Raw genomic sequence first — 10,111 nt, 5'->3', positions numbered from 1 at the left:
AGCAGAATTGCCGTGATTCTTGCCCCCTGTTGAAAGCAAGAATGTTTCCAGGAGGCAGAGACTGTGAAAACTGGTCTCAAGTTTATGTTAATGTCTCAATACAGAGAAGCACTTAAAGTAGAAGCAGAGCAGTAGCACACACTCGAGAAAAGAGGGGCAGGAGGCCATGGAGTGATGGAAATCCCTTGTGTAGGACATTTCTACCAGGTCTTTGTCTTTCTTTGGCCAATTATCTTGTTTTATTTCTCACACCTGACCAGACACCGGACTCTCCCCAGTATGTGTGCAGGTCTTTGGCAAAGATGGTTTTCAGAGCAAGGGGTTCTGGGACGGTATCAAGGCTTCTTATGGAAGTTCCTGCTGTGGCTCGGAGGAAACCAATCTGACTAGGAACCATGAGGTTGCGGATTCAATCCCTGGCCTCGCTCAGTGGGTTAAGGATCCGGTGTTGCTGTGAGCTGTGGTGTAGGTGGAAGACGCTGCTCAGATCCCGTGTGGCTGCGTCTCTGGTGTAGGCCAGCATCTGTAGCTCTGATTAGACCGCTGTGCCTGGGAACCTCCACAGGCCAGGACGGTGGCCCTAAAAAGCAAAAGTAAAAAGGACTTCTTATGTTCTGGCGCCCCTCCCTCGTTGACCCCAGGCGTCTTACTGCGCACGTGTAACTGCGGGGTCTTCTTGACCCCAGGAGTGGTTGGCATGCTCATCTTATCACTCTGCTTGGGCCAAGCTCAGCTCCCACCATTAACTTTTCCCGTAAAGTGTTAAGGAGAAGCCAGGCCCAATCGGCTCGGCTTAGCTGATCCCAGCTGTTTTCAGCCCAGGGACCCATTGACGCTCCTGACTCAAAATCCTGCAGAGGAAACCCACCCAGCACAGGGCAGTCGCCCACAGGCAAGTTGCAGACCCTCCAGACTCCCGCCCTCTGTGAACCCCTGCGGTCCCACCAGCACCCCAAAACAGTAAGGAAGTGGTATTGAGTTTGAGAAAAGGGAGCACAGAAGAAGCCCAAGATGGAAAAGCCTTTCTGCCAAGCTTTCCCTGGGCCTCCTCCAGTTGCTTCTCTGCTCCTGGGAAATGCGCTGGTGAGGGGAGCACCCCTGGGTGAGCCCAGCGCCTGGGTGGGGGGCCCTGTCCTTGGACGTGAGCTAGGACTGTCACTTAGCAGTCTTCCCCAGGCGCACCGACAGGAGTCCTGAGCACCTCAGCAGCCATCTGGCCAGGTGGTCCCCTGCACAGCCGAGGTCCTCCCCTGCCCCCGCTTCCCGGTCTAGATCTTGCTCAAGATCACGGGATCTGGACCTTACGCCTCCCGCCCCAAGCCCCTGTGTGCCAGGCACGGGGATGCCTTATTCCCTGATAGGAGCTGGTTCTGTTTGGGAGGGGAGCAGGAGCCTGAGCTCCAGGCCCAGGGCACCGGGCAATTCCTGAGGACCTCTGAGCCCCCAGCTTCCCAGGGCTGCAGCTGGGTGGTTCCCCGAGAGCGTCAGTCACAGTGCAAACATCCAGGTGGGGCAGAGGCTAAAAATGTACACGGTGCACTGGTCCAGGAACGCTGGCCCTGCTGGTCATCCCTTGGTGACCTGCCCAAAGCGGAGGGCACTGACGAAAGGCCTGGGGGGTGCTTGTGTGCGGACCTGAGCGTGGCCCAGGAGTCCATTGCTGTTGTCTGTTTTCCAGGCGAGGGCGCACACCTCCAGTACTACCACCTTGGGCATCACTGAGCCTGGGAGTGCAGAGAGAGGAGCTGAGAAGCTGGAAAACCCCTGCAAGTTGGACTCTGCCTTCGTTTCTCCTTCACCTGCGGCACAAGGAGCTTCCCAGGCGAGGGGCTGAATCGGAGCTGTAGCCACTGGCCTACACCACGGCTCAGGGCAACGCCGGATCCTTAACCCACTGAGCAAGGCCAGGGATCGACCCTGGGTCCTCATGGATGCCAGTCAGGTTTGTTTCTGCGGAGCCACGACGGGAACTCATCTCTCCTTTTGCCAGAGGGAGATTGCAGCTGTCCTGCCCGTCTCACCAGTGGCTGTGAGGACCCAGAAAGTGACACTGGCCATGGGATTTTGAGAGGCGCTGGGGGCCTGGCCACGGGAGACGGCCAGTGTGCAGGATGACAGAAGCAGCTGTCCAGATTCCCACTGCAATCGTGAGCCACTTACTAAGACCCTGCTGAGTGTGGGGAGCGTGTCCCTTACTATGGACAGGTGTGCAGGGCTGGACACCGGACTCTGCCTGGGGTTCCACCACCTCTAGTGTCCTGTGGCAGACGAGGGGCCCAGCTCCCCAGAAAGTCACTCCGTGACTCTGATGTGCACCCGAGAAGGAATGCCAGCCCGGCCGCTGATTTCACAGGTATCAGTGCTCAGGAGGAGCCAAACAAGACGGGTGAGTGGATGGCGTGCCCGGCGTGACTCAGCGGGTTAAGAACCCGACGCTGTCCCTGTGAGGATGCAGGTTCAATCCCTGACCTCCATCCGTGGGTTGAGGATCCGGTGTTGCCATGGCTGTAGCGTGGTCCCCAGCTGCGGGTCCGATTCAGCCCTGGTTTGGGAACTTCCATATGCTGCGGGTGGGGCCGTGAAAAGAAAGAGAGGAAAAAAAAAAGATGATTTGATTCAAAATATGCTAACAGTAGCTCGGTGGTCCATAGATAAAGCGGCAGTTGAGTCTGTGGTCCAAAGCAGGGGACATGCCAGCAAGGCAGGACCTCCCCTGTCCCCTCCCCTCCTCCAGTGCGGGCAGTTTGGGCAGGGCTGGCTTTGAAGGGACTCTTACGAGGGGTCTTCCGGGCAGGTAAGGGGCTGCGAGGCCCGAGGCAGGTGTGCTCAGGGACTGAGGGGCTGGGAGTAAGGGCAGGAGGGGGGACGGTTGGTCCTGCCCAGCCGGGTTCTGCCTGAGGTCTGCGCCCCCGCCCGGGGCCCGAGGAGCTGCGCTCCCAAGCACGGTGGGCTGAGGCTCCACATCTTTGGCCCTCCTTCCCCTTCTCTGGCTTCTCCCCCGTCCCTCCTCCTCCATCTCCTCCCCCCACACACCCCACCTTCCACTTCTTTCCCTCCCTCACCTCTGCGGCTCCTCTCCCGCCCCGGGCCTCGGCCCCCCTTCCCAGGTGCAGCTGGATGGGAGCGGGGAGCAGAGTCGATGGCTGGCTGACCCGTCACCAGGTTCCCGGGGTCAGAGTGCAGCATGGCAGCCCCTCAGAAACAGGGAGAAAGTGCCTAGAGAACATCCCGGAAACGGGAAAGTGGACAGGCCTGTGGGCTTTCTTCTCCTGGCGAGGATGAAGCCTCTGGACACTGAGGGCTTGAGGAGCTCAGGAGCAGCTGATTTACAAGGTTGTGCTAATTTCTGCTGTACAGCAAAGCGATTTGATTGCTTCCCTTAATCTAATAATCTCTGTGTTGCTGTGAATGGCATTAGTTCATTCTTCTTATGGCTGAGTAGTGGTCCATTATTTTAAATAGACCACTTTTTTTTTTCTTTTTTTTTGGCCATCCCTTGGCACATGGAGTTCCCAGGCCAGGGATCAGATCCCAGCCACAACTGCAACCTAAGCCACAGCTGCGGCGATGCTAGATCCTTAACCCACTGTGCTGGGCGGGGGATCAAACCTGTACCCCAGTGCTCCGAAGACTCTAATGATCCCATTGTGCCGTAGTGGAAGCTTTTTTTTTTTTTTTTTTTTTTTTTTTTTTTTGCTATGCCTATGGCTTATGGGAGTTCCTGAGCCAGGGACTGAACCTGAGCCGTAGAAGCTACAATGCCGAGTCCTTAACTGCTAGGCCACCAGGGAACTCCTGTAACACATCTTGTTTTTTCCTTTTTCAGCCGCACCCACAGCTGCACCCACGTGGAAGGTCCCAGGCTAGGAACCAAATCCAAGCCACATCTGTGATCTGTGCTGCAGCTGCAGCAGCGCTGGGTCCTTAAGCCACCCCGTCACAGTGGGAACTCCGTCGTTTTTACTTATCAATACAAGATGGCTCTCAGAGCCCAGTGGTGACATGCATATCTGTTTGGCAGCAGACCCAGCACACACTGAAATGTTTTCACAGCAGAGCTGAACCCCGTGACTGCCAGCAGGAGATTGGACCGGTCTGGGCATTGCACAGACCAGACTGGCCACACAGACAGGGCCACCAGGGCAAGAGAGGCAGGGGCAAAGCCCTGTCCTCTCTGCAGTCGCCCGGGACCTAATGGTGAGGAGACCAGCCTGGGCCAGCTGCTTGGCCAGGGTCACACAGCCAGAAAGCGGCCTTGTTGGGATTCCAGTCGAGTTTTGGGCTGCTGACCTGGACACCTGCCTCCGAGCCCTCCCTGCTCAGCCCTGGGAGAGACCGGATGTGCTTTTCTCAGCCAAGGAGCTCGCACTCTCCAGGAGCCCGGATGCAGGCTGAGCTGGGGCTGAAGCCCGGCCATGGGGAAGGTACTTCCTCCTGTCCTGTCTGGACCCCACCCAAAGGGTGCAGGGTGCAGGGAGTTGCCATAGAACCCAGAGGCTTCCCTGGGGAGCATCTTAGGATGTGAACTCCAGGTCAGCTCCAAAGCCAGGCCCTTGTGTTTGCACCCGCCTGACAGCACAAGTTTCCGGCCTGGCAGAACCACAGCCCTGAGAATGAAGTCATGTAAATAAAGAAGCGGTAGAGGCGTTCCTGTCGTGGAGCAGCGGAAACAACTCAGACTAGGAACCATGAGGTTGCGAGTTCGACCCCTGACCTAGCTCAGTGGCTGAGGATCTGGTGTAGCTGTGAGCTGTGGTGTAGGTTGCAGATGCAGCTTGGATCTGGCGTGGCTGAGCCTGTGACATAGACCAGCAGCTACAGCTCTGATTCCCTAGCCTGGGAAGCTCCATATGCCACAGGGGCGGCCCTAAAAAGACAAAAAGACCAAAAATAAATAAATAAGTAAATAAAAATTTAAAAAATAAAGAAGGGGGAGTTCCCATTGTGGCGCAGTGGTTAACGAATCCGACTAGGAACCATGAGCTTGCGGGTTCAGTCCCTGGCCTTGCTCAATGGGTTAAGGATCCGGCGTTGCTGTGGCTCTGGCGTAGGCCGGTGGCTACGCTCCGATTGGACCCCTAGCCTGGGGATCTCCATATGCTGTGGGAGCGGCCCAAAGAAATAGCAAAAAAAAAAAAAAAAAGATTTATAAAAAAATAAAGAAGGGTAGAGGACCTTCTGTTGTGGCTTAGCAGAAACAAACCCAACTCCAATCCATGAGGACGTGGGTTCGATCCCTGGGCTTGCTTGGTGGGTTAAGGATCCAGCATTTCCGTGAGCTGTGGTGTAGGTCAAAGAGGTGGCTTGGATCCGGCATTGCTGTGGCTGCGGCGTAGGCTGGCGGTACAGCTCTGGTTGGACTCCTAGCCTGGGAACCTCCATATGCTGCCCTAAAAAGCAAGAAAGTTAAAAAAAAGAAGCAGCAGAAGAAGCAGTAGGGATAGTTCAGCCGCCCCCCAGCATCTCATCACCTGTAGTGACGGCCCAGGAATTTCCAGCTTGAGGGTCCCTGTCACACAGAGGTTCTCACCTGGCTGGGGTGTCGCATCCTCACGTGAAGGCCCAGCTTGCCACCGCCACCGCCACCGCCGTGAACCTTTGTGGCGGCCTTCACCCTCCAGACACAAAGGCTCCGTGGCAAGAAGCCCGGTGCACTCAGAGCTCAGGGCACAGGACGCAGGGTGGCCGGGGGCGTGAGTGGCCAGAGGAGCAGCGTGTGGCTGGGCTGAGAAGGGAGCTCTATTCCAGGAAGACGGCCTCTGGGTCCAGAGCTGCTTCCAGCTTTCCCAGGAGGTTCCGGCAGCTGGGTGGGGGACGGCGCCAAAAACACATCCCCACGGCTCGTGGCTCATAGCGGAGAGCACAGTCGTGTGAGTACATATTTGCCTTTCCCGAGCTCTGGACTCGGAAACCACACTCGCCTGGGGCGTCTGGCTGCGGTGGGGGCAGTGTCTTGACAGAGGGCATTCAGCTGCTGGAACCTCGGGGCCAGAGTGCGGTCTCTCTCCACGCCGGGCTGGACCAAACTCGTGCTTGTCCCTTCGTTTATCTGTTGCATTAGCCACATGGTTAAGGTCCATGGTTACATGCCATCAACTCACCCACTTGAGGTGTTCATTTCAGGGTGTTTAGCAGCTGTCACCACTGCTTCATTCCAGAGCCTTCTCCCCACAGCCCCCCAAGCCCTGCAGGCATTGGTGGGCACTCCCTGCTGCCTTGTCCTCTGAGCCCTGGGCAGCCGCTGCGGGTCTGCCTCTCCTGGATGTTCCTCATCCGTGGAGTCGTTCAAACCTGGCTCCTTTCGCTCTGTGTGCATTTGTAAATGTTTCCCATTTGTGGCCGCATGGAAGCGGCATATGCAAGGTTCCGGGCCAAGGATCAAATGCAAGCCGCAGCTGCAACCTCCACCACAGCTGTGGCAACGCCTCAACCCCCTGCACCACAGCGGGAATGCCTCTGAATGTTTTCAGAGCGCATCCAGGCGGCAGCCTGGACAAGGACTTCATTTCTATAGCTGAATGATACTCCGCCGTGTGATGTCGCTTACTTACTCACCAGCCGAGGACATTTGGGTTGTTTCCACTTGTCAGCTCTTCTGAATGAAGCTGCTGCAAACGCCATGTGCCAGGTTTGGGGGTTTTTTTTTCTTTCTTTTTTGGCCACCCCACATCTTATGGGGTTCCCGGACCAAGGATCAGATCTGAGTCGTAGTTTCGACCTAAGCCGCAGCTGCGGAAACACCAAATCCTTGGCCCACTGTGCCGGGCTGGGGAGTGAACCTGGGTCCCGGTGCTCCCAAGAGGCTGCCAATGCCGCTGCGCCGCAGCAGGAACTCCGACACCGTGTACAAGGTTTTGTGTGGATGGATGCGGCCGTTTCTCCCGTGCACACCTTGGAGTAGAATTGCTTGCTCGGCGAGTTCCCTGGTTGGCCTAGTGGGGTTAAGTGGTTGTCACCGCTGTGGCCTGGGTTTAATCCCTGGCCTGGGAACTTCTACATGCCGCAGTCATGACCCAAAAAAATTATAGAGGGAGAGAGAGAGAGAACTGCTTGCTTATATGGTGAGTCTATGTTGAGCGCTGAGAAACCACCAGGCTGTTTTCCAAAGTGGCCGCACCTCCCTATGCGCCCACGGCAACGTGCGAGGGGACCCCGCCCTCACTGATGCTCTCTGGGGACAGGGCGTCCGTGTCCCAGCTGGGCTGTCCCTTCGTTCGGGGATGAGAGGCTCTGCTCTGCCCAGATGACCGCCTCGGCCCCAGGAGTCCAGGCCCCCATCCTGCAGTCACCCAGGGAGCTCAGGTGAGCAGGAGGCAGGCCTTGGGGGGAGCAGGCGGCCGGCTCCTGGCAGCTTCGCGGGGGCTGCTCTGCACGGGGCCCCGCTTTTCTCCTCTCAGCCATGTTGCTCGTGAGACACAGGCCTGCAGCCGGGTCCCCAGATCTCACTGCTCCGGATCTTCAGGCCCGTCCTCACCATCCAGGTCCTGACACACAGGTCATGGGACGGTTTTTGGTTTCGCAGTGTATGTAAAAGTTACACTTGCTGGAGTTCTGCGGTGCAGCGAATTAAGGATCCAGCATCGTCTCTGCAATGGCTCGGGTTTGATCCCCGGCCTGAGAACTTCCACATGCTGTAGGTGTGAGCACCCCCCAAAAAAATCCACCAACAAAACAAAACGAAGAAATTAAATAATGCTGTTGGGGCAATGGCGCTGATGGTCTCGCCAAACGTGGGGCTGCCACAGGACGTCCACGTGCACAAACATGCAATTTTTTCGTCCCACGAAGCGTAGCGAAACGAGGTGTGTTTGCTCTTCTCATCTTTGCAGAGAAGAGCAAAGCCCATCAGCTAACATCTTGAAGGAGCCCTCGGAGGAGAAAGGACATCAGCGGAAGTTCACAGCTGCTGAGTGTGTGCGCGGCGTCGTGCTGAGCCGTTTACGCACACATGTCTGATGGGCTTCAAGTGCTTTCTCCTCATGCGACATGCTGAGTTTGGGGTTGAAAAGCACTTTGGTTTTTTTCTTTCTTTTTTGGGCCACACCCACAGCATGTGGAGGTTCCCAGTCTAAGGGTCTAATCAGAGCTACAGCTGCCGGCCTACACCACAGCCACAGCCAGCGGGATCCGAGCCACGTCTGCAACCTACACCACAGCTCATGGCAACTCGGGATCCTTAACCCGCTGGGCAAGGCCAGGGATTGAACCCGCAACCTCATGGTTCCTAGTTGGATTCGTTAACCACTGCGCCACGACGGGAACTCCTGGATTCATTTCTGCTGTGCCACAACAGGAACTCCCTATGTTCTGGAAAATTTTAAATAACCATTTTAATTGTTTCTCAAACATCTGGCAGAATTTCCCTCTAAAACCTGGGTCTGGTGCTTTGAGGGCTGCTAACGTTTTGTCACCTGGCTCTCTATCCGTCCAGAGCAGTGATTCACAATTGGGAGTCATTTAAATTGGACCGAAGAGTGGTTTGCCGCCCTCTGGAGCGAGCGCTACATGATCCCGTTGCCTGGACAGGGGGCGAGGACAGGGCAGTTCAGAACCATGCCCATCATCCTACTAGAGCCAGGTGCAAACCGGGATGGGGTGGCCTTGGCCTCCAGCGTGCCTCCCCAAATACTCGCAGAGTGAACGAACCAACCCTCCCTGCCTGCCTGCCTGTCATCACAGAGCAGCCAAGTGGGACGGTCTCAGAGAAGCAGATGCTTCGAAGAGTGAGGCTCCAAAGGGTTCCCAGGGGACTTCTGGAGTCCGGGGGGAGGGCCACGCAAGGCCTCAGACCACAGCCTCGCTTGGCGGCTGACTGCGGCAGCTCCCTGAGACCTGGGGTGGACCCCAAGAGCCAATGGCAGGGGGCTGTCAGCCCAGCTCTTGTGTTGGGCAGAGCGTCTCTCTTTTTTTCATTAATTCATTAATTAACTTTTGGCCACAGCGTCTTGATGTGGGATCTCAATTCCCAGACCAGGGGCTAAGCCTGGGCCACAGCGGTGAAGGCGCAGAATCCTAACAACTAGCCTACCAGGGAACTCCCATGGAGTCACTTTTGGCAGGGAGTTCCCTGGGACACACGCCCCGTCCCCGTGCCCACGGTTCCCCTCCCTTGCATGTGGGGGGGGACCCCAGCCCGTCATCCTGGGGGAGACAGAAGGAGGTCCACGGACGTACCTCCCCAGTTGGTGCCGCTGGTCTCGGGCCTCCACTGTCCAGCCCGCTCCCCTCCTCAGCTGTCACCTGCAGGTCCCAGGGACCTTCCTGGGGGTGTGACCCACACCCTCGGTCCTGAAGGTCTGAGCCCCGTTGCTGTTCCTTCTTAGACCAGGGGAGCTGCTCAGTCCAGTCACGGCGACAGCCATGCAGGGAGCACCCGGGCACCAACCCCGCAGGCACCCCTCCCCGCCTCTGCTGCCCATGCCCGCTGAGCCCTGCTGCTCCTCTGAGAGGCAGCCCCTTTCCTCCAGAACTGTCCCAGCTGTGTTGTGACTTAATTCTGGTTACAGGCATGGAGGCTGGTAAGGGGGAGGGGACGGTATGGGGACAGACACCTGCTGTCTCTTGGGGGCAGAATTCTGCATGGCTTCCCTGGGGCGGGGGGCGGGGGGGGGGGGAGGCTGGCTCTCCCTGCTGCAGGCTCAGGCGGTGAAAGTTCTCTGAAGGAGTCCTTGCCCCCTGGGGGTCCTGGGGTCCCAACCAGGCTCCTGACGTTGTTGCCGCCACTGTCCTGCCCCCAGCTGAGCGCTCAGGCGTCTGTGACGTTCAGCCATTCGGGCTCTCAAGTCTGAATTTGAACTTGGGTTTTCCTTGCGCTTCTGCCAGACCGGAGGCTTTCCTTGAAGCTGCTGATGAGACTTGTTGGCTCTCACACTTAGTTTTCGATTGTCTAATTGCTCTCAGCTTGTCATTAGCTTCTCTAAGTCAATGCAACGTAGTTAACAACCCTCCGGCCCCATTATCTCCTCCCGCCTCCGCTTTGCAAACAAGGGAATCCGCTGGAATCAGCCCTGCTGGGCGGGCTGCCGGCCAGAGCTGCCTTTCCACCAGCTCCTTCCAAGAGTCCCCCAGGGAAAGTGCTGGCAGTTGCGCCTCGGGCCAGGGACGGCCTTCT

At 57.3% G+C, this 10,111-nt stretch overlaps 1 long non-coding RNA gene across 2 annotated transcripts; it reads left to right on the top strand.

Moving 5' to 3' along the window:
• Window positions 1-757: 757 nt before the first annotated feature.
• Window positions 758-4,940, top strand: LOC106506742 (uncharacterized). Of its 2 annotated transcripts, XR_014832030.1 has the most exons (4): window positions 758-892; window positions 1,679-2,386; window positions 3,827-4,424; window positions 4,577-4,940. It is a non-coding gene; the product is annotated as an uncharacterized LOC106506742 (long non-coding RNA). The 2 variants fall into 2 exon arrangements; XR_014832031.1 differs by lacking the exons at window positions 758-892; window positions 1,679-2,386 and adding an exon at window positions 2,860-3,333.
• Window positions 4,941-10,111: the final 5,171 nt, after the last annotated feature.

This window comes from Sus scrofa, chromosome 17 (assembly GCF_054392235.1).
Source record: "Sus scrofa isolate SSC_HxYL_T2T_F1_AM1 chromosome 17, Sscrofa_HxYL_maternal_Yorkshire_Landrace_v2.0, whole genome shotgun sequence".
NCBI classification, from domain to species: domain Eukaryota; kingdom Metazoa; phylum Chordata; class Mammalia; order Artiodactyla; family Suidae; genus Sus; species Sus scrofa.
This window is presented reverse-complemented; position numbering and strand designations above follow the sequence as displayed.